The following is a 20,056-nucleotide window of genomic DNA, read 5'->3' on the forward strand; positions in this document are numbered from 1 at the left end:
AGCACATTTGGCCATAGCAATATGAATACAGTAACTGTCAAGCTTTGCAATTACAAGTACTGACATAATAAAAAGTGATCTCTATCATCTACTGCGCTTGAAGTCAATTACAAAAACTGGTGGCTCCAATTACTGAGTCATAACCTTCAAAACTCGATAGCAACTTTTACCACAGGACAAAAGCAAAGGATTAGTCAGAAAGGCTAGTATCAGTTGCAACTTTGAGAAAATCAGCATCCCTGGGATCTGAAAGTAAGGGGGCCTTTTCTGATGGAATCTCATGGGACATTTGCCATCAGGACCCAATGACTGCAGATCTTTGGAGGTCTGGAACCAAACCCAGCCCACAATGGGTGCCCCATGAAGGTGAGGCAGTATCGCCTCCTTGCTACAGGCATTCAGAAGGTACTCGTGTCTGGCTCTGAGGGGGCATAACTCTGACCCACTACGGTGAGATCGCCTTTTATGAATGCACACCTTCCATCCATCGCTTTTGTCGATTAAGTCTCCTGCCCTACCTCATCTCTAGCAGCTTCTAGGAAACACATTTGGATGCGATGGGTAGGCAGGCATGAATTCACTGTGCGCTGATAGAATTATCCCCAAATACTTGAGTTCAGTTATATCAAAGGCTGCAAGTTTTCAGCTACCACTTTTCAAGACCAAAATTACATGCTGAACACAGAATCCTATGGTATAGCATAGAAAAGTGATGTCTGTCGGACTTTCATAGCACTGGATCCTTACCAGGGCTCTTTTTTCAAGCCAGCTTTATGTACTGGTGTTGACCATGTCTAATCATATGTGCTGGCTGCTCTGCTATACTCTATAGCACAAGCATTCAATGAGATGGTGTGTTCTGGATAGCACTGCACCTTCTTCATTTGACGAGTAAGAGCAGGGATCTGTGTGGGGTCAGCACAAGTACTGGAGGAGAGGTTAGGAGCCTAAAGACCGTGCCTGTATTCTGCAAGCAAATCCTGCTCACAAACGTAGGAGGGAAGGGAACACAGGCTGTCCTCAAGGAAGATCTTTACAAGCCCTGAAAAGAGCTAGGAAGAAAAATGTCATATGTAAAATATCACCGTCCCTGTCTGACATTTCCGATGTCAGGTGCCCACCAAAGCCATTCTATCACTCCCCGCCTCAGCTGGACAGGGGAGAGAAATTATAACAAAGGGCTTGTGGGTCAAGATAGGGGCAGGGGGAGATCACTCAACCAATTACTGTCACGGGCAAAACAGACTCAACTTGGGGAGATTAGTCTGATTTATTATAAATCAAATCAGAGTAGGATAATGAGAAAATAGAAACCAATTCTTAAAACACCTTCACCCCACCCTTCCCTTCTTCCCAGGCTTAACTTTACTCCTGATTTTCTCTACCTCCTCCCCTCCACCAGTGCAGGGGGACTGGGAATGGGGTTTGGGGTCAGTTCATCACACGTTGTCTCTGCTGCTCCTTCCTCCTCAGGGGCAGGACTCCTCACTCTTTCCCTGCTCCAGCGTGGGGTCTCTCCCATGGGAGACAGTCCGTAGGGAACTTCTCCAACGTGGGTCCTTCCCACAGGCTGAAGTTCTTCATGAACTGCTCCAGCATGGGTCCCTTCTATGGGCTGCAGTCCTTCAGGCACAGACTGCTCCAGTGTGGGTACCCCGTGGGGTCACAAGTCCTGCCAGAAAACCTGCTCCAGCGTGGGGTCCTCTCTCCATGGGGCCACAGGTCCTGCCAGGAGCCTGCTCCAGCGTGGGCTTCCCATGGGGTCACAGCATCCTTTGGGCATCCCCCTGCTCCGGCGTGGGGTCCTCCCCGGGCTGCAGGTGGAGATCTGCTCCACCGTGGACCTCCATGGGCTGCAGGGGGACAGCCTGCCTCACCATGGTCTTCCCCACAGGCTGCAGGGGAATCTCTGCTCCGGTGCCTGGACCATCTCCTCCCCCTCCTTCTTCACTGACCTGGGGGTCTGCAGGGTTGTTTCTCTTACATGTTCTCACTCCTCTCTTTGGCTGCAGTTTTTGTTGTGCAGCAACTTTTCCCTTTTCTTAAATACATTATCCGAGAGGTGCTATCACCATCATTGATGGGCTCGGCCTTGGCCAGCAGCGGGTCTGACTTGGAGCCCCTTTGGACATGGGAGAAGCTTCTGGCATCTTCTTACAGAAGCCACCCCTATAGCCCCCCTGCTACCAAAACCTGGCCGTGCAAACTCAATACAGTCTCACAGGCAAACAGGAAATAATACTGCTACCCAAAACATAATTTTTAAATCGAAGTTGCCAGTTATTGCAGCATTTATCTGGGACCCACCTGTAGCCTGTTTGCACCAGCTCCTTGACATTATCAACTTGTGTTATTTGCTGTCTCCTGAAATGTCAGCTGCCTAACCTTTCCAGGCTGTTCTTGCGCACAGCCTGCTTTTCCAAAACTCATTAAGTATAGCAAAGTCCTACACTCCTGTGTAAATCTTGCAATCAAGCCAAGCTGCAAAGGGAATACCAAGATGTTTGAACCATCTCAGACTTTGTGCACTCCCAATTCCTTGCTGCAAAGTTCTGTCCTCATTTTTGAGTTGTGAGAAAAGGAATTTATTTAAAAAAAAAAATATAGACAGTACAACTTACAACTAGCCAATTTTTTACAAACATATTGCAGTCACAAGTACTCCCTAGCTATATAGGGAGAGAATCCTCAGCAAAAGTTAGCCTAAGGCTCGTGACTTGGGTTTCCCAATTTTCTGTAAGCTGTGCCTGTTGTTTAAATTAATCCCAATAGAGACTGTCTGGTACATGTCACTGGGCATTCTGCGACTGCCTGGGCATTCAAGACTACTGCTACATCATCAGACAGGCTGATACTAACAGCAGATGCTAAATACTATATCCCAGATAATACCCAGTATTAACTTTCTGAAGCGCAAAGACCACTATTAAAGTGGACTCCTCCAGCCCAATATCCTGCTTTTTTTTTTTTTTTTTTTTCCCCTAAGCAAGCCAGCCAGGGTTTGGTGTTGTACCTCTAGAACTGATTAAAACCAAACAAAATCCCAACAAAAAACTTCCAGCCAGTAAGTCTAGTTACAAAACTCCTGTGTCCTGTAATCAGGGATTATTCCATCAACAGGTTGTCACACATGTGAAAATGAAAGGCTTATAATAAAAAGCCTGGGATAAAAAAACGTGCTTTTCCTTCCAGCATTCAGAAACATTATCTTAAAGAGCCAAGGTATAAATTACTAAGTTTCAGGTGCTTCCCTACAACTAATGAAGTGCAGTTCAGAAGTTACCTCACTTATCAGTTGGGTATCAACTAATAAACTTGCTACCAGAGAGTTAAGACTTCAAAACATTTTGGCTCTGTTTTGTTCCTTTACACATCCTTATCTTTATTATGAAAACATTTAAGAGAGGATGAGGATTCAAGGAATTAAGTTCTGTACCTGAATTCCTCTCTTGTCCTTCAGCAGTGGAGCTGGACCACCAGTAAATTTTGGCCTTCAATGGATGTGGGCCTCACATTGTGCTTCCAGGTAGAATTTAGAGATAAGGCAGCAACATTATTTTGATTTTTTTTCCTTCACTGGGGACATCAGTGTACTGTCAACAGCCTAAACATAACTTTGATCCCTCTAATGATCAGAGAAAGGCATTTAAGTGCTAGTCAGAAGTTGTTTTGTGCCATCAGAGGAAAGGCAGGTCACTGCTGGACATGGGATTAGGGCATCCACTTGTCGGGGAGAAGACAGCAGAAGCATCTCATCCTAGTCAGCATGGTAGGTTGGACATAACCTTTCCTATAAGCCTCCCAAGAGAAGCTGGGGGTCTGGCTGACCACCTTTTGTTTTCATTTTCTCTGGGGACACCAGTGTGATAATCTGAGGGGATGGGCAGCAGTGGTGGTTTTAAAACCCCAGCTGAGGTCTTCAGAGATTGTGCCAGTGCTAAAACTGCTGATAACCACAGCAGAGGTGGCTGTCAGTGCTCAGCAGCAGCAGATTAGGTGCCAGCTGGGTAGCTGGTTGATGGATAGCAAACACCTAATGAGGCAGTTAAACATCCAAGGCAATTAAACACCTCAGAGGAGCTGAGCCTAAGTTTAGCCTAACCCAGCTGATTTTGCCTGATAGAAGTCCACATTATCAGCCAGTCCAGGAGAGCAAAGAGGATGGTAACCTCTAGCAGTAGAGGAGAGGCAGAGACATGCCCAGTGGTCAGCGATTGGAGTAAGGTATGGATATAGGTATCTCCAGAGAGGGACACCTCTGCACAGCCTCAGCTCAGACCTGCTTGCTCTTTTGTCATCTCAAACTGAAGCGATTACAGAGAAATCGCCCGAGCATTTCACCAACAGAGCCGGGCTGTGGCAAACAGGGAAACTGTCATCCACCAAGCAGACAAGTTAATTTTGCAGACATCTTCACGCCAAATCTCAACAGCTCTTTTAGCCCACAGCCCTCCAGAAGAGGCGAGAGTCAGTGCCCGTACTCAGCTGAGAGTCCCCACGCTCAGCGGGGCAGCACGGTGGTTTTATCTCCCATTCCCTGCCCTCTCGGAGGGAACAGGCTGTACCTTGATGAGAACTTCTCAGCGGTCGATAAGGTCCATTAGAAAGTTCTTTTTCAGTATGGTTGCCCCCATGTATCTTATCTAGGTTTGACTGAGTTGATCCTGAAGGAGTTTGCTCCTTAATGAATGGCTGTTCCCCATGAAAAAGCAGGCTTAGATCTGTTTCCCCTAATTTGTATTTGTCTAAGCATTAAAGTGATTATGCATGTCATTAAAACAACTCAACGTTAGGATTTCATAGATGCCATGGGTGCAGTTCAGCCCCTCCCAGTAAACTGGGATAACCAAATCCATACACACCTCCCTTTGAGAAATAAAACAAAAATAATTAAAATAATTTTAAAAAAATATTTAAAAAAACCCACACCACTTTCACCTTCAGGATTCAATTTTATTGAAATCATCTGGGGGGGATTTAAAAAAAAAAATCAAGCCCTGCCCTCAATCTTGACACCAAAAGAAAGCTTACTTTAGACACCATGCAGCTGTGTCTAGCTTTTTAAACTTCACAGCTTATACCTGCCATTTCTCTAGTATTTACCCTGCAGTAAACCCATGAGGTCAGTAAGCTCTGGGTCACCGCATAGTGCTTAGATCCACAGGAGGGAAGACTTTATCCTAAACAGTTTCAGAGAAGACAAAGCAATGAAAAAAGTGATCTCGAATAACCTTTAAAGCTGCAGTACTTGGTGATGTTATCCAAGCTAGCTGCCCTATGTCTCAGCCCAAAAGCTTATGCTCTGTGCAGAATATACCCTTCCTGCAAGAAGGCATTTTGGAGTGCCTTCCAGCTGCTGGAATGGTGGTCCTGGGGAGAAATTTAGCATTCTTGCAAGCTACAATTGTTCAAAGATTTTAAGGACTGGGTCTTCTTAACTAAAGAGTTAAGCTGCTGCAAAAGTGCTTGCAGGAGGATGGGGCCCAAGGTGCAATGGATCCCTTCAGAAAGCCTAAAGTAAGTTGTCAGATTTCTAAATGCTGCAGAAGGCTCAAAGCCCTGCAACCAAGCGAGTGTGCTGACCTTACGTGACATCTCAAGAGCTGGAGTGGGGAGAGCATGTTGAGAGACAGAGAGGTCTGGCCCCTCCTTGGTCTTGCACAAGAGGCGAGAGCCAGATTTGCCACCACCTCCCTCGCCAACAGGCTTACAGCAGTGCATGGTATCGCCCTTTCCAGGGCTGAGACCTTTGCTAGAGACAAGCAAATGCTGCAAGGGTTGCAGCCGGACCACAGAGCCATAGCCAATAAGCAAGTTACTTATTTCTTCCTTTAGTTTCTTTTAATCTGTAGAATTTATGCTTTATTCTTATTTTATTCTAGGGTACACTGTAGTGCAGCCAAAGGCTCTGCCAAAGTGGAGAAAGCAAACCTGTGTTCTATTTCCTAAGGCTGATCAGCACAGATGGTTGGGTAAGAATTATTATGGCAGCTAAAAGGGGTTGGGCAGCGGTAGACACACACACTTTGTATTATAGGTGAAGGGGGAATTCAGCAAATGTAGTTTATGAGAAACATCTGCAGGAACCTGATAATAAAAATTATTAATAAAGTCAGTACAGGTGGGGTTTTGTTAGATGCTTCGCCAGCCCCCCCAAGACTTAGAGATGTTGCAGCTTTATTACCAGATGTCTTCATAAATTTTAATAACACTCATAATTACTAACCCAGATTCATAGGGCTGTATTTCATGAAATATTTTAGTACAGTAAAAAATATACCCCACACATACGACCCAACACTTGGTTGCAATTTACATTGACAGCTAGGAGACCCCATTCAGACTAAAATTCAGCAACAATTGAGATAACACCAGCCACCTCAGGAGCCACAGAAAAAAGAAAGATTTCCTGTCTGCTAATAAAAACTTCCATGGCATCATTAGACGTAACCAAAATATGGATCATGCCAGAAAATATTAGCATTTGAATATACTTACTATTTCTGTTTTGGAATGCAATTTTCAGGAATGCAGATGCACCTTAACCATTACTGTTTCTGAAGAAAAATGTCTTTGGAGAAAAGGAAGATCCTCTTAAAACATAGGGGGGCTCTTACTCAACAGAGACACAGTTCCACAACAGCCATAGGGAAAGGCACAGGGCTTAAAAGCATCACTTCTTTAAGATACTCTTGAAGCAGCAAAGTTTAAATATTCTTCCCCACCCCCTTATTTACTTTTACAAGAGAGAACAAAATGCTGTTTGTTGAATTAGATCATGAATGCTCTGAAGTAAGGCTCATGAGGGAAATATTGTTATGCTAGCAAAGCAGTACAGGCTACTGAGTGCAACAATGGTGTGAAATTAGGGGATGCATGTTCTCTTTTCCTGACTTGGACATAAGTTTTGTTGTGTGACCTGAAGTAACTTCCTTGTTCCTTGCCTCATTTTTACAGTCACAGTAAAATACATGCTAGTCCTTTGGAGATCTTGTAGTTCAACCTCCTATTCAAAGCAAGGCTAATTTTAAAGTCAGACCAGGTTGTGCAGGGCTTGGTTTAGTAGAGTTTTGAAAGTTCCCAGGGACTGAGAGCCCTCCGACCACTTGTTCCCGTGCTTAAGAAGTTCCTCACAATAGAAGTGCTTACCTCCAGACAGATTTTTTCCCTTCTGCAATTTGTGACAATTGCTTCTTGTCCTTTTGCTCTGCACCCTTAAGAAGAGCCTGGCTGCATCTCCTCTACAATGACCCTATCAGGCACTGGGAGGTGGCAATTAGGCCCTTCCTTAACTTCTCTTCTGCAGCCTGAGCTAGCCTCTTTCCCTCAGCTTCTCCCTGTACATCCCATGCTATGGCCCCCGGCCACTTTAGCCATGCTCTACCGGGCTCTTTCCAGTTTGCTGATCTCTCCTTTGAGCTGGCACCGGGAGACTGGTATTAAACTGCACTTAGTAGTCTGTACAGTTGGCTGTACTGAGCTACGCAAGAGAATTTAAACTAGACAAATTTAGCAAGAGCCCAAAAAGTCTAAAGTTTTTGTAGGCAAAGGGCTCATTAAACATGCCCAATCATCACGTTTGTTTACCCCAAGTAGCATCCTCTAACATTTGCATAATTTTGCAGGCGTGGTCAGTATGTTCTCCCAGCCTGAAGCTACAAGGACACATGACCAGAAAATCTACAGCTCTCAGAGCAACAGATCTGAACCCTCACTGGAAAAAGCAGTTTTAAGCCCAATGCATTGAATTCAAGACCCGTTTAAACAGAGCCTATTTATGATAGAATAGGTACATGTATGAGGCCCCTATTTCTATGGCCACCTGTCATGGTTTAACCCCAGCCAGCAACTAAGCACCACGCAGCTGCTCACTCACCTCCCCCCCACCCAGTGGGATGGGGGAGAAAATCAGGAAAAAGATGCAAAACCCACGGGTTGAGATAAGAACGGTTTAATAGAACAGAAAAGAAGAAACTAATAATGATAACACTAATAGGATGACAACAGCAATAATGAAAGGATTGGAATGTCCAAATGATGCGCAGGGCAATTGCTCACCACCTGCTGACCAACACCCAGCTAGTCCCCAAGCGGCGATTCTCCACCCCCAGTTCCTATACTGGATGGGACGTCCCATGGTATGGAATACACCGTTGGCCAGTTTGGGTCAGGTGCCCTGGCTGTGTCCTGTGCCAACTTCTTGTGCCCCTCCAGTTTTCTCGCTGGCTGGGCATGAGAAGCTGAAAAATCCTTGACTTTAGACTAAACACTACTTAGCAACAACTGAAAACATCAGTGTGTTATCAACATTCTTCGCATACTGAACTCAAAACATAGCACTGTACCAGCTGCTAGGAAGACAATTAACTCTATCCCAGCTGAAACTAGGATACCACCTCAATTATTTTTTGTCCTTGAATAAGGTTTATTCAAGAGGCCCTTTACCAATAGATGGCAAGCACTGCGTTTAGAAATTCCCCTTAATTCCACTACCAACAAGTCCAGCTAAAGAACAGATATAGTTATATCATTTTTTAACAACAAACTTGCTTAGAGCTAATAAAATGGCAGTGCTTCATACAGAGCTGAAACAGATTTCCATCACTTGCATAATTAGTCATACGCTGGAGTTTGTGCAAAACAGAGATACTTAAGCAGCAGTTTCTATGACTACCATCATTCTGCTCATTATCTCTGAAGGATTAGCCCAGGGATTCTCTTTAATAGGTGCTAAGAAGGGAAAGTCATGATGGCACGCTACTACTTGGGATGTGATAAGTGTTAGAAGTACAATGAATCATTTTTCAAGAACACTGCTTTCAAGACTCTCTGTATGTTGGCCAAGTATGTTTGTGATTTTGGCTCACGACCTGTCATTTATGAACCTGCAAAAAGCTTTCCAGAGAGCAATAAGGAGCAGAGTCCAGAGCTGCAGCCTAAAAATGGTTCAAAATGTTGCACGCCTTCACCTCCCCCAGCCCTGCTGCTCCGGCCATGGCACAGAGAGAAAAGGTCAGCAAACTGAAGACTTGATATCCAAGACTCTACTTCCAAAAGAGCTTTAATTTTAGTAAGTTTGGGGAAGTGGCTGGAGGGGACAGAGGAAATTTCCTTTAATAATTAGAGGACCATGAAATGATGAATTTCTCTCTACCAATTTGCTTTTATGTCTGCATCTGTGACAAGAGGGAGTTGGTTCCAAGGCTCCAAGAGGATCATTCTCTGTGGAGCCAATTGAAAAAGGAGCTTGCCTGTCCCTGAGGAAAACCCTGGACTTCAAAGTATGGTTTCATTCCAAAAAAAGACTAGAAAGCAAATATATTAGAAACTTTCAGAAGAAGAGGGAACAATTTTGTTCCAATGTTATTAAAAAGACTACTTGAGCATTTATGTAATTTTGGGTTTGATACAGAATTTTAGAAATCAGAACATTGTCCAAACATCCAAGGAAATTCAACAAACTTACATGAGAAGCCACCTAGTGCAGTTTTTTTTCTTGAGTCCTGGTTTTGTGGCCAAAGCACTAGGAAGACCTTGAAACCATGGGTGAGCACTGAGCCAAACGTGAATTCTGAGTCAGACCCCGAGCAAGTCTTCGGTTCTCTGCACAGCTGAATTTGAAAAGCTCAGGAGAAGCTCCTCCACCTTGCACCAAGGAGAGAATCATGGCAAATGGGCGATAACTACCAAGTGCAAAATAGTTCAGGACAGGATTGCAGGCTTACCAAGCCAAGTAGAAAGAATTACAGCTTTCTAGATGCTGCTCACTGTATACTCAAACTAAGGCTTACGTGACTTTTACTACCAGCATCGTACCACTGCTGCTAGAACGCCCATAGGCTTTTAAATGGCTCCTGAAGTCTGAAAGGGAAACTAATGACATTGCAAAGTACTGCCAAGAAACTTTGGGTTCCTTCTCTTCTGTAATACGGGTAGAAATTCATGGGAGAATAACTCTCGTTAACCTACTTGCAGCCATTCTATAGCTGTTTAAAAAACCCACCCAAAACAAACAACTAAAACCATCAACCAAAACACCACCACACCACAAACCCCACAAATCCCAGAATATTAGTTCTTGAAGATTTTAAAAGCAGTTGTACATTTTGGAAAGTTTAGAAGCCCTGCAGGAACTCCATAATAGCTTGAAACGTTTAGTTATACCTTACATAATTGGGCATTAAATACGGCTCTGTAGCAGCTACTTTAGTATAGTCACAGTGGTACAGTACTGTAACAGCATTTAAATCTGGTCAGAATACAGCCGTGTTGTGCTTAAGACTTAACACTCAGTTCCCTCAGGAAAAATGTTTCCACTTGCTCTGTGTATGTGTCAAGGCAGAAGTGAATTTTTAAGGAAAGTCTCTTTCTTCTAGGTCATTGTGGTGCAAAGAACAAGTTTTCTTATGTAAGGGAGCCCCCCCCCCCAACATTGATAGAAACATACTGGCTGTAGGGCAAGGCACCCAGTATCCCAGTGTAACAAAAGAATATGCAAAACAAAGACCTCATCTCAAACCTCCAGTAACCTAGATGAGTAGGTTCATTAAAAATTCAGCCATCTCCTAAATTTCCCTGTGCCTAAATTTTCCTGATGCCTTACAGTAGTTGGCTCCAGAGGCCAAGAGATGGCCCTCTCACCTGCAAACCCCAGATTTGGCACACGCAGTCTTCCCAGCAGCCACAGGCAGGAGGGCGGCAACGCAGCAGCGAGAATCTATAATCCATGGAAAAATGACTGCAACCATACGCTCCTAGCTTAGGCTTCAGTCCTACACCTCTTTGCTTTTATGTGGAGACAGTTGTCTTCACGCCTATTTCCCAACAGCAGTTCCTGTTGTTATTTTACTTTTTTTTTTTTTAAATGTACCTTTAAATAACTTAGATCACTGTAGGCCCTCCAGCATGGGCAATAAAACATACGTTAATCTCTCAAACAACTTAAGACAAGTGTGGATGGCAGATGAACCCAGTAGCCTGGGGTCCTTTTGTATGACTGTTAAATAGATTTGGAGAGGCATAGCATTCCTCTGGTGGCAGGCTCCAACAGGATAAACTTCAGGATGCTAATTGGCACGAGGTACAAATTGGCTGCTGGTGTGCGCCTGGAAGTCTGGGCGATAGACTGAATGAAGCAAATTTCTGCATAATTGCCCGAAAAGATTTGGGCTGAAATGCTTAATCAGAGTTTTAATGACAGAACAAGAATTCTGCTTTCTATCATTATCAGTTCACCAGTTCTGTGCTGGCTCTTGCCTACAAGCATTGGAGATGGCTCCTGGTTTGATTTCTGTGGTGCGATACCTAGGCCATGCTTACATCTAAATGGACCTTGCCATTAGGGAAGGAAAGGTGGACAATTCAGAAACACAACAGAAGGAAACTCCAGGGACAGGCAGGGACAAAGCCTTCAGTCCCCTGCTTCTCGGGAGCAAGAGACAGATACAGGCTCTGCCAAATCCAGAAGCAGAAGTGTCCTTTTGGTGGCTGAGTGGATGGGTGATTGCAGCTAAGGCCAACATGGTACTTACAGCTAAATCACCCCTGACTCACTGTGCCTGTACACCCAGCAGAAGGATGGGCACTCCACCCATCTGTTTTAGGGTTTCTTCTGGATGCGGTAGAAAGGGACATTTTGGAAATAGAAACTTCTTCACAAGAGCAAAGTCTCCATTTGCCTTTCCAAATCCTTTCCTTCCTATAAAGCTGTGCTTTAGAGGACCAGTAGCGTATAATCCGACCAAGGTCACAAGGCCACGCTGGAAACCCAGTTTTATGACTCTGCTTTATGTTCTAGCAAAACAGTATGGTTCAGCTCACATAGGATAAACAAGACTCGTGGCCTGTATGCACACCAGAAAATAGCCATCTAATTCCCTACCTTCCTTTCTTCCCCCTCACTAATGCATTTTCAGGTAAAAGATTTCAGGCCCATTGGGTTTGTATTCTCCTGCAATAAAGTTTGGCTGTCTTGTTTGAAGAAGCTTATTCTCCCGAGTTGCTAACACCGTTCACGACATTCCCTTGGATCTACAGCACTTCAGAGAACATCGCTGTAGTGCTGGACGCAATACCTGAAGATACACATCTCTCCTCACACTCCTGCTCTCTCCTTTTCACTGACAGCAGACTATGCAACAGCCTATATATTTGTTTTCTAGTACCAATGTTATCACACTGAGAATCTACCGTAAAATACTTCTTTTTAAGGAACATTTTGCTTTACTTCAGGCTGGCCTTGGGTAGAACAGCATCTTGTTCCCCAACACCCAGAACCAGTAGTAACTCTTACCAACGCAACCTCCACACACGCACATCCAACATGGCCATTTTCCCCCCATAAACAAAGAATCTCTTTTCAAGACAGAGGGTCTCAAGACATTATTAGTGACTAATGAATCTTTAGTCTCTATCACAATACTCCAGGCAATGCCAGTCCAGACAAAATGGACTGCTTTAACCACCATTTTGGACCTTATTTTCTATACGTTGTGAAAGAAAACTCTTGCACATTTTTTGTCTTTCAGAAAGACAGATTGTGACAAATTGGAGTTCCTTTGTGTAATACATTACTGAAAGTTGATTGATTAGTTCTAATACTGATTAGGTCAGTATTAATAACTGCAATTATCATGTTTTATATAATCTTATGGACATCTCCTGGCATCTCTGGGATGAGAATCACAAACTTCATCCTCTTCAGTGTAAGTTTATAAGTAAGAACAGATGTCATGCAGTTTTAAACAACATTCACTGATAAGTGTAAACTAGTCAGACAGAAAGAGACAAAGGACCAAGTTTTCATATCTATTTCTTCTTCATAAAGTACCCTGGGATTATGAAAGACAAGTCAGGGAGTTCAGCAAATGTCCCTTTTCAGACATCTACTGCTTTCCCTTTTAGCTACAATAAGGATTTGTATTCATCAGCAAAAGGACCAAAACCATCACGCATGCATTTTTCTTAAAAGCCTTCCTAGAAGTGACCACAAGTCATTTTGAAACCAACAACCTGGCAGGAGAGAATAGTAGAAGGACTAAACTCAAGACCATAAGTGCACTTATTTAGGCTGACAACAAGGTGAAGTGTTTTGGCAACTGGCTAGAGTTTCTCTGAGGAAAAGTAACTTTGAGCAGTCACTGAGGTGATAGGGGAAAGACTAGATGTCTTCCTACCTATAGCTAGTAAGTGTTGCTCTGATCCTAGTTCAGTTGATTTGTTTCCAGATACGTGCATACTTCTGTACACCTTTCCCCCACAAATAATATCAGTGTTTCCATAGAAAAAAAGTCTGAAAGAGAACAGACTTTTAAAAATTTATGTTTTAAAAGTTCCTCCTACCCTGGAGAAAGAGATTGACTGTCATCTCTTGATTTCTCCTCTTTTTAAAAATTTGCATTTCAAAGAATAAGCCAGAGAGAAAGAACAGAGACCACAGTAGCCTCAACTTAACTAAAACAATTGTTGAATATTCATTTTCGCTCTTCTCTCCACAGAAAGGTTGTACTGCTGTAGTGGTTGCGTGATGTGCATGCTGAAGAGAGGAGCTCTGCTGAGCTCCAATTTCAAGTGAAAGAGCATCTATTGCATTTTTGTGCTTGTTAGCGTAATTGTAATTCAATATTTGCATTGCAGTAACGCCTAAGCAATCCCACTGAAATTCGTTCTCCTACGCAACGTACAAACATGTTGACATGACCCCAAAAAGGGCTGGATGGTTGCCAGTCCCACCTCACAAAAGCGCATGTGATTTAAAGGCTTATCCTACAACGTTTTTGTCGAGACTTGTACATCTGCCACTAGTACAAGGTCCTGAACTAGGAAAGGTAAAACGAACAGAAACAAGACCTCCAACGTGTTTTTCTATTGTGCTCACCCACAAACTCTGTAATTAGGTCCCTGCAGCGATCAGCTGAAGCCAGCATGGTTCAACGCAGAGCACACGTAGATCCAGGCACCAGCCTGAAGCCCACTCAAGAGGGTACAAGCACTATCATTTCCACTAGAATGCGCCATCTCCCTTTGCCCTCACAAGTAAGCCAGCAATTGCTAATGCTTATTTCACTCTTCTGTCCCCTGTCCTACCTTCCTCTCTCTCTCGAAATTTCACCTTAACATGTGAGTTGATAGCATTTTTAAAGAGGCAGAACACCAAACCATTCTATGCTATCCTATCAGAGGAAATAATTTACTCTTAGAAAGGGAGAATAAATAAATAAATTACCTTATCCTTTGATGAGATGTCCAGCTCAGGAAAACAGGATATTGCTTGATACTCCACAGGCAAATTGAGTATTTTTCATTCATCACAGTGTTGTAACAGAGTGATTAAAAAAAGCTGTAGACATGGTTTTGAGAGCCTGAAACAAGCAGCAGAAAAACAAAGTCACAAAAAACCTCAGCAGCAGAACACTGGGTGAGTTGCCCAGCTGCCCTCATACCATCTCTTGGGATGCATGAGAGACTAAAACTCCTGCAGCTCAGTAAATCCCACCAGCTTCAGTGAAATAAAAAAATCCGAGACCTCTCAATACCCACAAACCCAAGAACTTACAAGGTACTAGAGACAAGCACCCCAAGCCACAACCCAGCAAGACTAGCACACGTACCTTGACTCTCAAGCTGAAGGAAGCACACTCTGAGCAACATAATCATCAGCTGTGTCAACCCTGCCCACCACCAACAGATCCATGGGCCATTAAGCCCAACCTTGTTTCAATTAGACTAATTAATGACTACTTCGCAGCACCTTCCCCTTGGCTAGACCCTGCTGTTGCTAGATTACTTCACATTGACTAAAAAGAAAATTTGTGCTGCAAAGAAATCTGCTTGAAAGCATTAGTATTTACACTGAATAGCAATAGTAAAACAACATAAAAAAATTACCTTTCTGGCAGCTGAAGAACTGCACAGCCTTATGCAGGTGTGTTGTCCCATGGTTTGGCTCAGCTGGAAGCACAGGAGAAAAACACCAGCTCACTTCAGGGACCACAAGCTTACTCCACAGTTAACACTCGTATTAGTTCCTGCCATATTCAGCAAGACCTTTCAAGCTTCAGGTAGTGATGAAATCTGAGGCTTGGAAAACTCACCTTTATTAGCTGAGATGGGCTGTGTGGCAGTGGCAACAGCGGTTCTGCAAGGCACGGGCTGTCTTTGGCACAAAGCGGGTGAGACGGCTCTCCGTCAGCGCAGGGCTGAGCCTGCTCCTGGCTCCGGCAGCCGGCTGCAGCCATGCCAGGGCTCCGTGGCACATTTCGTGATGCAGGACTACGGGTGGGTTTGCTAGGGATGAAACGGGGGCAGGCTGGAGTCCAGGGTTCCCCACTCAAGGGCAGGCATCCGGACATCCGAGCACCAAAATCTCTTCTCCTTTCTCTGCAAACTGCCAGGGACAAGTCCGGGGTGGCCCTGGGAGCAGCTCAGCTCCCTCCTCCCCACTCATTACCTGAAACGACGACCTTCTTCTCGGTCCCTTTTCCAATTTCCCCATCCGTTGGTCTATCACTGGTTGGCTCAGCACAGTGGTCAGCGTTGGCAGCAAGGCCACCGCCTGCCTTTCCCTGTGACCGGCACAGGCTCCTGCAGACTTGATGTGACATAAACCCATGCGTCCAGAGGTTTGTTTTGTCCAGGGGCTGAGAAGAGGGAAGGAGTCAGTCTCTCCTCCTCAAGCCTGACTCCAGCATTTCTAGTAGCACCTCTCACCTCTGGCTAGTTAAGCCCTTAAAATCACTTTTCTTAAAAAAAAAGAGGTGTCCTTTAATGGTCTTCTGCTTCATCATGTTGAATAATATTACCAGGTGGTTTAGAAAACAATAAAATATGCTCAAATTTGGGGTTGTTTTTGCAATAGGAAGACACCCAGGGGTAGCTTCTTACATTGGCCTTTGTCATGCACCACGGAAGTCAGTGAAATATTTGCTGCTTCTTAGTGCCCTTTTTAGGGTCAGAGTTTTACTCTGAGCACAGAAGATTCTAATTCTGCTTCCTGACCTCATTTCAACTAGCTTTGGGTGGCAGAAAGCACACGTTATATCATTAGACAGCAAGATTCCCATTTTAACAAAACAAAATCATCAATACTTTAAGGACAACATTTGCATCGGCCAGTCAGCCTATTCCCTTTAGCAACACTCGCCTTCCCCTTGTAGATCACCAGCTGGCTTCTGGCAGAGGAGGCTTGGGAAGAACATTTCTCGGTTTGTTTAGTGGAAGGTCTTTCATCATGGGGACAGAACAGGGGTCTGCTGAGGACAGATGGCCTAACCTGGCTTGGGAATCTTTGCCTTTAAAGCCTGTTAGTAAAAAGTGGGGATTCTTTAAAGCCGTCAGGGAGTCAGTCAAAAAGCACAATGTCTGAAATCATTCTACAGGAAAAGGAGAACATTTTAGAAGATTGCAATAAATATATTGTAGGATCACTGGAAAGAGAATCCAAATCTCATGACCATTTAAATAAGAGGTTTCCCATCATGCTGACAGACACAGAGATAAAGGGAGGCAGAACAAGGTGTTACAGGCCTCTATAACGTTCCTGTCAGCCATGGAGTTTAACTTGATCTTATTTATTTGCACCTGAAGAAAATCCAATTCCATAATTTTCTCCCTTCCTCTGAGATGAATAAACTGCATTTTTCCCAAAGAGATGACAATCCAATGTCGATCACGCTGACAGTTGCCAACCCTAGTAGTCCTTAAACAAATTAATTCCATTAAGATCTAATGATTCTCTGCTGTGAAAACACACCACCACTGTTTAGATTCTGTGCATGTGACAGAAGATACGGGCTTTTGAAGTGGTCATGAATACTATTGCAAAGCAGCAAATAGGAGTACCAGTTTCATCTGAACAAAGGTTCTTGTTAAAAACAAAGTCAATAAAAACCCACAGCATTGCTTTTCTTCATTTGACAAGCAAACAGCGTTTCTCAGATTTCAGCACTTCAGTCAACATTTGGGTAATGAGTGTTCCTCCTTCATGGCATTTTTTTTCTCCTGTCGTACCTCTGGTGACAGCTGATCCTTCCGCATCTTCTCACTGGTTAGCTGCCAGCAGTCCTCCAAAACTCCCCGTTAAGCGCACTCCAGCCTCATGCTGCTCATTGACTGGCCATAGCTGGTGGTTCGCAGTACATTTCTCTCCAGTTCTCTGCCCCTCTGCATCAGATGGAGGAGAAGAAGACGGCTGCGCAGCCGCTGCATGGCACGGCCATCCCACCCGTGGCTCCTGCCACAGGGCTGGAAGGCGGAGGCGGCTCATTCGTCTTTCGGCATTTCTGTGGCCACATAGCTTGACAAATCCCAGAGAGAGCTGTGCTTTTCCTGTTATCCAGCTGCGTTTGGCTCTGCACCTTCTAGCCTCTGCAGCATTGCTTTAGCTGATACAAAGCTCTTCAGTTTGGAAAATGAGCAGCGGAGGTGGACTGTGGAGCTGCCTGAACCTCTTAATGGCCAGGGAAAGCGAGGAAGGACTGCTTTGCTATAATTAGAATACAAAAGTATGGAAAACCTACTGATGGTATCAGACTTCAGGTTTAAAATGATTAGAAAGGGGTACATGTTTATGTAACTGAAGATTCAGTTTTAAAAATCTCTCTCCCAAGATAGCGTGGAGACTAAAAGCATAGCTGGGCTCAGAAAAGAGACTGGCAAGTTTCCTTCAGCCTGCTCTCCTTGAGTAATGTTTTGTCTTTTATCGGGGCCAGGGAGAGCCAAACAACTCTGCAATTCCCCAGCAAGTGCTTCATCAAACCTTCAACTTTGCTGCAGCTAATTATCTCACTCTGGCACCGAGTTCTTATCAGGGGCCGTGCATTTCTTTGCAAACAGGGGAAAGGATACGCCGCTATCCCCCTGCACTCCTCCAACATCTACCAGCAATGTGTATCTCACCGTATTCACAGAGGATATCAGTAACGGCTGGAGCGGAGATGGCAATTCTGCCATTTAGAAATGCCACCGTCTCCTTTGTGAGATGTTGGTATGGGCACCAGGGGCTTTACGGCACAAGGGAGGTAAGAGAGGACACCCGCTCATTTCGCACTGGCCAAGGGCAGCCGCGGCCCCCGACATCGCCGTCGGGTCCCACCCGGCAGCCTGCGCGGGCACAGCTGATGCCGTTCCTTCGTTACTGCCTCGTACAGCTGTTCCTACGCTTGACGGGAAGAAAAATGTCCTCAGAGAACACTGGGCTAAAGATGAACCGATTCTTGCATTCTGTATCCATTCTTCTGTAAGGAGATTTTGTCAAGAAGTCATTAATTTGCTGCATACTTAGTTCGCACACATTAAATCATATGCTGAATATGTGCGTATTGTAAGCGAAGCGGGAGGAGGTAGCATGGGACAGCAAAGGGAAGAAAATAAAGAGGTTTACGAAAAACAAACCACTTTATTTGCAGCAGCTCTGAAACCTTTAGAAACTTTTCAACAGAGTTTAAGTAAAAATCCAAAGTGCTACATCAGCATAACCACACAAGAGTTACACAACAAATATTTTCCATTTAATAATTGCGGAAAGGTGCATTTTAATATCTCAACTTAAGACTGTGCTGTGATGCCATGTGAAGCTATTACAAGGTGCTCAGGAGAACCAGACTACAGGGCTTTAACATTTGCAACAGAGGAGTCCATGAGGAATGCCTGAAAGAAATTTCTTCCTTAAAATAATGTGATTTTCTTCTTCCAGCACATCTGTAATAGTCTTAGCACTCAAAGAGTTCCAAGCCCTTCCAAAAAAATATTGTTACAGATAAATTTCTAATTAACTTTCTAAAAAGACTTCTCTATTACCACACAGAAGGTGCTGTAACTTACAAAGAAACCTTGTAGACAGGCTGTATTTCTTTTTATGGTCTTCATCTTATGTAGTTAATCACATGCTGCTGATTTCATTCTCCCCGTTGTACAGCTCTGTAACCTATTAAAACATTTTTCCTCTGGCGCACACACGCTGCACTCATAACTATTTTGTACGCCACGGGCTTTAGCTAAACAACACGAGAATTATTTTTACACTCATCGGTGAACCGCTTCACAAATCCAGTAAGTCTCGGGTCAGGGAAGGCAAACAGCATCTGCATACCACAAGAGCGAAGAGGCCACGTGGGATTTCTCACGTCGCTTCCCACAACGGGACCCACAGCCCCGGAGGGAGCTGAAGGTCTCGGGCAGCGGGCACGGGGGCTGCAGGGAGGGGGACAGGGTGGACTCACCTCGCCAGCCCGGCTGCGGGAGGAGGAGTGGGATTCACTCGGGGAGATGGAGTGATTCATCCCCGCGACAGTCGCCAGCCGGCTTTGGGAGTCGGCGCCAGCGGCAGCGTGACACCTGCAGAAAGAAGTTTCAGAAGTACTCTCTTCCAGAAGAAAGGAAACTGCTGGAAGTGCAGTAACAGAAAAGCCCTTTTAATGTTTTACAGCTATGTGTTTGTGACTAAGTTAAGTAGGATGTGACAGATTCCTTAATCACGTATTAGAGATTCATGGTGAGAGCAGATGGCTAAAGGGACAGGTTTTCCACAGGAAAGGTTGTCAAGCTGTTGGCTCCCGCAGCAAAGAATGAAAATGCTCAATGAGAAGCACCTGTGAGAAAGGAAACTGAAAAACAGAGTTACCACAGAGCAAAGAACTTCAGAAGATACAGCACAAAGCCAGCTGCTAGGAATTGGGAAATTAAAAAAGCGTGGAAGACATGGGAGTGTGAATATCTCCAGCATTTGGAAAACACTGGAAGAAAATTAATTACTTTGCACATGTTTGGAGTGCAGTGAGGACCACCCAGCAAATGCACTAATGCTGTAGAGCAGGAGGCAGCACAGGTGGCAGAGCAGACTTCTATGGGGGGACCCTGTCTGCAGGAGCTGAAACACCCCAATTAACTCTTTCACAAGAAGCGGATTACATCCGGATAAGCCCAGGTCCTGAAAAAATAGATTTTAGAGGAAAAAACAGAAAAACTGAGAATGGATATGAAGGATCCAATTTCTACTATGGTGTCCTGGTTTTGGCTGGGATAGAGTTAATTTTCTTCCTAGTAGCTGGTATAGTGTTAT

The sequence above is a fragment of the Haliaeetus leucocephalus genome, unplaced genomic scaffold (genome assembly GCF_000737465.1).
Source record: "Haliaeetus leucocephalus isolate CR32 unplaced genomic scaffold, Haliaeetus_leucocephalus-4.0 Scaffold162, whole genome shotgun sequence".
Lineage (NCBI taxonomy): Eukaryota > Metazoa > Chordata > Aves > Accipitriformes > Accipitridae > Haliaeetus > Haliaeetus leucocephalus.